The sequence below is a fragment of the Pyrus communis genome, chromosome 3 (genome assembly GCF_041283825.1).
Source record: "Pyrus communis isolate YQ-2024b chromosome 3, ASM4128382v1, whole genome shotgun sequence".
In the NCBI taxonomy this organism is placed as follows: Eukaryota; Viridiplantae; Streptophyta; class Magnoliopsida; order Rosales; family Rosaceae; genus Pyrus; species Pyrus communis.
Window position 1 is genome coordinate 1,235,495 of NC_142567.1, and position 8,869 is coordinate 1,244,363.

The window sequence follows — 8,869 nt, forward strand, 5'->3', positions numbered from 1 at the left end:
AAAAAGTTCAAGCCAAAGCCAATAGGACCATCTATTTGTTCAGGTAGTTCAAGCTCAAGACAAAAGGACCATATTTTCAATGTTATTTTTGTCTATAAATTTTTTGACCTTTATTAATAGGACCCCCCCAGTTTAAAATCCTGGATTCGCCACTGATTGTAAGGATATAAAAAAGGGCCAAACGGAAAAATGAGATAAAAAAAATATTTAGAGAGAAGATAGTGGGTTCAACTAGAAAAGGAGATAAGAAGGTGAAAAAAGAAAAAAAAAAAAAAAAAAAAAAAAAAAAAAAAAAAAAGGGAAGAAGCAAAACGGCACCGTTTCCATAAAAGACAGACATATGGACAATCGATCTTCTTCATTCACTTTACCCAGCCGGTTCTACAACTACATATTCAAACTCCGGCGAAGAAAACCCAGTTCAGCTGTGGATCTTATACCTACTGGGATACTAATTTTTATTTTTCACAATGATTTATACCACCCAGTCCTTCATAGAGCTCCATCTAAAGTTTAGGGTGGCCCTCCATGGTACTTCACAAGCATTTCTCCCGATCTTCGGAGGGTCCTAGGACCACCTCAGTCCCTATATAGATCCGTCCCTATACATAGCATCGCATTATTGCTTTGAAACGCTACAATATGTTGTTGTGCACTCATTCGACCATTCCATCAAATCCTTCTCAAGCTCTTCTAAATAATGAGATTGTCATAATTATAGGGGCATTTCAAATAAATACGAAATACACATGACATACAGTTTAACTTTCTCCAATGATAATACGTGAGTGACAATGTTTATAATACTGCCACAATAACATCTTCATTGCATAAAACCCTTCTATTATAGCTAATATACAAATTTTATCACATGGTACATGCAGGTAGCTTAAAATCTTCAGAGCTCAACAGAATCTAATTTCTCAAACGTACCAGCAAGTTGGACCATATAACTCTATCACTGCCATTATTTATCACGTTATTATATGTGCAGTTTTGTCTTGAGACCAAAGGGCCGGTGGCTCACTGGTAAAGGAAACGTAAGAAGAGTTGTAATCCAAATCATCAATTAACAAGTGTACCCAGAGTTTCCCCTTAATTAGCTAGATTTATATTTGATAAGAAGGTTTCAGTACGTAATCTATAGTTCAGAAAACAAAATCCAAGGGCCTCTTAATTAATGTATCCTTCTCGAACTTAATTAAGGTTGAGATAAAAAGTGGGTGGGTTGCTTGTAATGTTGTAAGTGGTTTGCTCTGGTAGATAGAGAGTTATTCTTCAACCCAATGCATTCTGTATCAAATACAATACATAAGTAATCTCCAACAAAAATGAAAATTAGGGAAAGAAAGAGCTAGAAGTATATGCAATTACAGTATTCATAAACGTCGTGACAGAAGTTCTCAATTTGGTACTCATATACCTAGATCAAAGTACAAAAAGATCGAAGCGGCCCCTTCGTAGGGCCGGTGGTTTAGAATTTAGGGTTCAGTACGTATCTGAATACTAAATCTATACACACACACACACACTACTTTTCGTTCCAAATCCAAATAGCTTTGGCTCTCATGAGGAGAGGGACAAGCTTATTCTGTACATGGAGACCCATGACTGTATTATTACCGCCGACGAACTGCTGCCCTATGAACACAGCAGGTACACTTGGCCGACAACCGAGCTGCAGCAGTGCTCTTTCGATCTGCTGCCCGTTCGGCATTTGATCCAGCTCGTAAATTGTAGGGTTTGCTCCAAAACCACGTAGGAATGACTTTGTAGAGTGACTCATGCAACAAGAACTCTTGCTGAAGATCACCAATGGCTTCTCATCCACCAATCTCGCTACTATGTCCATTGCTAGATATTAATTGCTTAGTGTATGTGTTAAAATTGTAGAAATTTTTTGTTGATGAGTAACTTGAGGTGCATTATAGGTCTATTTATACTGGTTACTTATTCAATGTGCATGGTAGGATTTGCAATATTTTAGTTTGATCCACAGAATAAAAGCTTAAAGTTAGCAAGGGATAGTAGGATAAATTGATATTGTAATCCGATTCCCAAATTACCCTTATGCATGCATGGTCAGTTACTTGACGGTAACCCTAGCTAGGATCACTGGTTCTGTGTAGGACATGATTGACCAATGGGAGCGTGAATTCCAGGTCGAAAAAAATTAAGGGACACTATGTATGCTTTATAACAAAGTTGAGTTACTCTTTATGTTGTTGATTAATTTTATTGCATAACCCCAACTGCTTTTATTTGGCATGCTTACATATATGAATGATATTGGTATATATCTGTTCATGCATGTGCCAGACTAGCATTCTGGATAAGGACGTTGAGGCGAAACTTGTCATTTCAAATTTTAGTATATATATGTGTTCCTGTATGTATCGCGATATGAAGGATATGGAACAAACAAGTGGCATAACATATATATTGCATGAAAATTGTGGCAGCGTTAAATTTCTGAGTTACCCTTATCATACAAGAAAACAATATATATAGACATGAATTATCATCTTTTGCATATACTTATTACTAAATTAATAATAAGGGATCTTTTGATATAGACGCCTCAATTTTGAATTTTTTAGATCAAACATTTATGTCTTTTAGTGATTTGATTAAACTTTTTTTTGTCATAATTTTGGTGCTATATGCACAATGTATTGTAACAAATTTGCTATAATATAGCCTTTTGATTACACTCTCCTTTGTTAGAGATAATTGTCAAAAAAAAAAAAGGGTTAAATTCAAAATTATTTTCACAATAATGCTACAATTTAGCAATAATTATCTACGATTTAAGATATTTTCTTTCCAAAATAGTTTAAAATATTTTAAAATCCCCCAAAATCAAACGTAAGTTTTTCTTTTAGTACGTTAAGAGAAAATAGGATTGTGAATAGTATAAATGTACCAATACACAATGTGTACAAAATAAAACGTACCAAAATAAAAATAATGTAAATATTAACAATATGTATCAAATCAAACGTAACAAAATTGCAAATAAACGTACCAATTAATGATTTTGTAAGTTCAAACGTACCCACAGATAATATATACGTAATGTATTGTATCTAATAATAATTCGTCAACAACTATACTTAAAAAAAAACAGCAAAAAATAATAATAATAATTTCACAAAAAAAATTGAAAAAAATTACAAGGAGCTTTTATATTGATTACCAACTATTTGAAAAAGAAAAAAAACCATTTGGAAAAAGAAATAATATTAAATGTTTGCATAAAAAAAATGTGATCGAAAAAACATATTTGGAAGAAGAGAAAATATAGTTTAATTAATAATAGCTCCACTAAGTAAGGAAAAATGCATCAATCAAATAAAATGATAAATTCAAAAATTATTTTAATTTTAAAAAATAGAGGTGACTATTGGTCGAAGGACTTTAATAAAATTTTAAAAAGGCACACATGTTTAATCTAAATGATACAGAAAAACTCTAGGGGATTCTAATTTTCCCTAATAATTAAGTGAGCAGATTTGACAATCCGCTCTATCTTTTTCACTCAAATTTAAATCTCTGTATAATTTTAATGAATTTAGTGTAAATATTCACGTATCAACAATTAATAATTAAGTGAATGAAAATCATAAGATTAGGGTATTTTGGTATTTATCCGTTATTGCCTATAGCTGATCTTATTCGGAAGAATCTAGGTAAGTGGAGAAATAAGTTGGGTTTATCTAATGAGTAGGATAACAAGATTCGCGTCCCATTCAACTGATGAAGAGAACCGAAAAGAACCGAAAAGCTTGTATATAAAGTCAATAGAAGGAAAATTTTGGATATATGAGATTTTAATTAAAGGTGATCAACTAGCAGGTTGGATCTGAGATTTTAGAAATCCTGTGCGAAACATAAATTGAAACTTCAAAATTATCTCGCTTGAAAGTACCAAAAGAAGTAATTCGTCATAAATAAATGTGAAAAAGTAGGATTATCACTTGCTGTGACACCACCCGCACTCCCTCAGAACCAGCCCTGTCAACTCGTTAGTTAGTCTGCCCCTTGGGGCCTTCGCAGCATGAAAATATAAGGAAGAAAGGAAGAGAAAGAAGAATTAATTGCAAACCAATAAATAACTCTTATTTCATTTCATATCCAACTTGCTAGCCTATCAAAGATTTAAATGGTTTATTTCTTTTGGAAATTGGCTGAATAATGAAAATACAAATTTTAATTGCTATTTGTTTTTTTTTTTTTTTGAGATTTTGTTAGTATGTTATTAATATTTAATCAATAATGTCATTAAGTTGTTGTTATTTGATTTTATTAATTTAACAATTAAAATTTTTAAAATCCTCGTTTCTGTCAATTTCTTTTACTCTTTACAACAAAAACATGTATTTAATAGAATTCAAGTTTGTCAAATCCATGTATTTGAGATTTTTTTTCTCCCTTACCTACCTTAAAGCTGCCTTAGATGCTCATGTTGGATCCAATGCAGAAGAACTTGGTATGGATTTTGATCTCGATCAGGTCAATTGTGCAACATTCCCTTAATCAACTCACAGTAGTGCTATTGATGTCAGTGCTGGACCGAGAACGACTGCTGAACCAAGTTAATCGACAAAATCTACCCCTCCAAATGGAATATTGGTATGAATGCTCGTTCAAATGGAATCTCATGCCGATTATGTAAATATGATTTCAATCTCCTTGGGACCGTTTGATTAGCACGCATGAGTTTCCAAATGAGATTGCTTTCTCAAAAGCTCTCTCACTATATGTGGATTATTTTTGCAAGTAGTTGCACCGATTTGGTACGGTTGACAAAACCCTAAAAAGGATTTGGTGTATATTCCCCACATCACGAAAATGATCTCAGCTCATACTGTCATCAAATGTGGAAATGTAAGTGGGCAGACAATATTCTTTAGCCCTTGGTTAAGTCATGATATAAACATAGATATTTCGAGTTTTTATACAATAAAAGGAGTGAATGCATTGCATGGGGATGTCTATAATTTAACAAGAGTAATGCTAGGCAAATTAATTTTTTAGACCAAAATTGCAAACTATATAACGTATTACCAATATGAAATAAATACATTAATCAACTTAAGTAATAATTCAATCGTTAACAACCATGTCCTAAAATTTATAAAATTTAATTTAAAAAGTTAATCTTCCCATTACTCATTTAATAAATGCGGGCGCCGGTGGTATAGCATCCCCGAAGGATTAAAGAAATATTAAAGAGTGCTACTTGTTTAGAGTAGTATTCTGCCTTTGCAAATTGCAACTCGATCTACTTTCTTTAAAGAGGATATTTACTAATCCAAAAAGGAATGATCTTTCCATATAAGGCCTCTCGCATCAAGGTTTGGACTTTTAAGGAGTTTTTTTTTTTTTTTTTTTTTTCTTTTTGGAGGGGGGTGTTGGGGTGTTTTAACTTTGCATATGCTATATCTAGATTGGGAGATAATTTCTTTGACATTATTTTTCTCGTTCTGCACATTTTTATTCATTTATGTCTATTAAATTTTTTATTTATTTAAAGGTTAGAAATAAAGAAAACATGCATGGAAGGGAAAATAATGTGTGAAAATTATTTCCTATGAAATATTGTGTGTTTTCTTCTTTCCCTATTAGCTTATAATAGGAGGAAGGAGATTTTGAGCTTGATGTGGCTGTACTTGCTAGCAAATTTATTGGTATAAAGAAACAAATGTTGGAATTGCTTCTTAAGAGATAAAAGGGTTTTATGACGAAAGATTACACTTCCAACTACTTTTGACAAAAAAACTTAAAAACATAAATGGGTCATAGAATTGCTATCTGGAGAAGCACTTGCTATGTGTTTATTCAAGATGCACTTTCAAGAGCTTTCTAGAAAGCACTTAGATTTTTTAATGAAGAGTTCTACATACAGTAGGTTATTACTTAATAGAGGTGTACTTAAAAAATTTACTTCTTAACTTAGTTATACTTAATGAAAGTTCTATGAATACAAAGTGCTACATTTATAGCGGAGCATTTTAATTTTCAAGAGGTAACAATAGGACAAAAGAAACACCTAGTCTCAAATAGCAAGTGCATGTATATAGTGGCTTGGAAGATAGGTAAATGAGTCACGTTAAAGGTCTTTGTTGACAATTCATTTTGATTCCTTTATGAGTGGTTTTAGGAGATTAGGGTCCCCTCTTATATTCTCCCTCCATTTGCCAAGATCGGTTGTCGACGTCTTTGCTGGGATATCCAGATCGTAAGACATTACTACCTTCGCGTTACTGGAGTATAGTTTCGTCATTTCCAGAGAGTGGACGAACAACCACCCTTTCCCCTTTGCACAATATTCGCGATGTAGCTCCCGAATCAAAGTGTGAATGTAGAATAGGGATGGGTAAAGGTAATGGCGGGTGGGTAACCGTGGTTATTTACCCATAACCGTTTATGTTCATACCTGCACAATTGTTTACCCGTTGGGTAATTACATAAACGGTTATATTCATACCCATATTTGTTTATAAACGGTTAACCATACACATAACCGTGTATTCATTTAACCATAACTGTTTTCTCATTTAACCATAACCATTTACCAGTTTTTTAACCCGTTTATCCTTTTTTAGCCATTTACCCCTTTTTCACATGTCTACATGTATTTTTTTGTTTTTAACAACTTGAAAATTACAAAAGAAAATTTTGTCATAATTTTCGTTTTCTGACAATTAAATACCGTTATAGGTACATTTTAGCATGCATTTCCCTATTTTAATCATTTAAGTCCTCATACAATTCCAATAATTGAAATAATAGTTTACGAACAATATTTTTTTACTACACCCAAGCAAGTATTTAATTATAATCCATACGACTACAAAGTAAAGCTTCTAAAAATAAAAAGTCGTCATTATCTTGAATACTAGATGATTCCAAGCTCCAAAATATTCCAAAACTAAACACTTTCAAACACTAATGTTTTAGCACTTTCAATCACAAAGTCTCATCGACTCGTTGTCACCAAAAGAGGCCTACAAAAGAAATGTATAAATTGAATTAGTATCCCATTTAGGAACACCGACACCAATTAGCATGAATCCAATAGAGGTAAGTGGTCGCAGAAGATTTACATTGTACACTCAGTTATCCGAAAAAAAAAAAAAAAAAAAAAAAAAAGGCAAACAAAAGTGATCCTTAGTCCTTCTCCTCTCTCATATATATATATATATATATCTTAGCACCTGCAAAGGGAAGGTCTTGATCGTCAACGTCGCATCGCAGTGGTACACAATATCTTTCTTGATCGTCAACGTTGCATCGCAATGGTACACAATATCTTCTATTTTCTTTATGAGATCTTAGCAACTACAAAGGAAAGGTCTTGATGATTGTCAATGTTGCATCGCAATGGTACACAATATCTTCTATTTTCTTTCCGAGTGTACAATATATATATGAAATGGGTAAATAGATACCCGTTATAACCACGGATAATACCCATAACTGATGGATACTCGTCATAACCGAGGGTAATACCCATAACCGCCCATTTAAATTTCACGGATAAACGGTTATACCCATAACCGTTTGTTCGTCTAAACGGTTACCCATAACCGTAACCGTGAACTTTAAATGGACGGGTAACCACGGTTATCCAAACCCATGGATATTTTGCCCATCCCATTGTAGAAACACCTAGTCTCAAATAGCAAGTGCATGTATATAGTGGCTTGGAAGATAGGTAAAGGAGTCATGTTAAAGGTCTTTGTTGACAATTAATTTTGATTTATTACTAACGTGGAGGCAAGTTTATTAAAACGAGACCTAATTAATAACGTTAATTTTATTTTTAAGGAAAATTGTAATTTTATTAAAATGTAGAGTTTATTTCTATTTACGATTGGCTCAAGCTTACATGAAGGCTATTTCTATATAATAGAGGTAAGTGGTCGCAGAATCCAATAGACTTGACACTTTAGGAAGGCTATTTCTATATAATAGAGGTAAACTTGACACTTTAGGAACACCGACACCAATTAGCATGAATCCAATAGAGGTAAGTGGTCGCAGAAGATTTACATTGTACACTCAATTATCAGAAAAGAAAAAAGAAAAAAAAAAAAAAAAAAAAGGGCAAACAAAAGCGGTCCTTAGTCCTTCTCCTCTCTAATATATATATCTTAGCACCTGCGAAGGGAAGGTCTTGATCGTCAACGTCGCATCGCAATGGTACACAATATCTTCTATTTTCTTTCTGAGATCTTAGCACCTACAAAGGAAAGGTCCTGATGATTGTCAATGTCGCATCGCAATGGTACACAATATCTTCTATTTTCTTTCCGAGTGTACAATATATATATATATATATATATTAAATGGGTAAATAGATACCCTTTATAACCACGGATAATACTCATAACCGATGGATACTCGTTATAACCTTGGGTAATACCCATAACCACCTATTTAAATTTCACCGATAAACGGTTACACCCATAACCGTTTGTTCGTCTAAACGGTTACCCATAACCATAACCGTAAACTTTAAATAGACGGGTAACCACGGTTACTCAAACCCATGAGTATTTTGCCCATCCCATTGTAGAAACACCTAGTCTCAAATAGCAAGTGCATGTATATGGTGGCTTGGAAGATACGTAAATGAGTCATGTTAAAGGTCTTTGTTGACAATTAATTTTGATTTATTACTAACGTGGAGGCAAGTTTATTAAATCGAGACCTAAATAATAACGTTATTATTTTTTTTTTTTTTTAAGGAAAATTGTAACTTTATTAAAATGTGGAGTTTATTTCTATGTACGAGAGTTTATTTCTATTTACGATTGGCTCAAGCTTACATGAAGGCTATTTCTATGTAGAGTATCAC

The 8,869-nt window shown here is 33.0% G+C and overlaps 1 pseudogene; it reads right to left on the minus strand.

Annotated features, from left to right (window-relative positions):
- Positions 1 to 1,352: 1,352 nt before the first annotated feature.
- LOC137714229 (monothiol glutaredoxin-S6 pseudogene) lies at positions 1,353 to 1,892 on the minus strand (annotated as a pseudogene).
- Between the last annotated feature and the right edge of the window lie 6,977 nt (positions 1,893 to 8,869).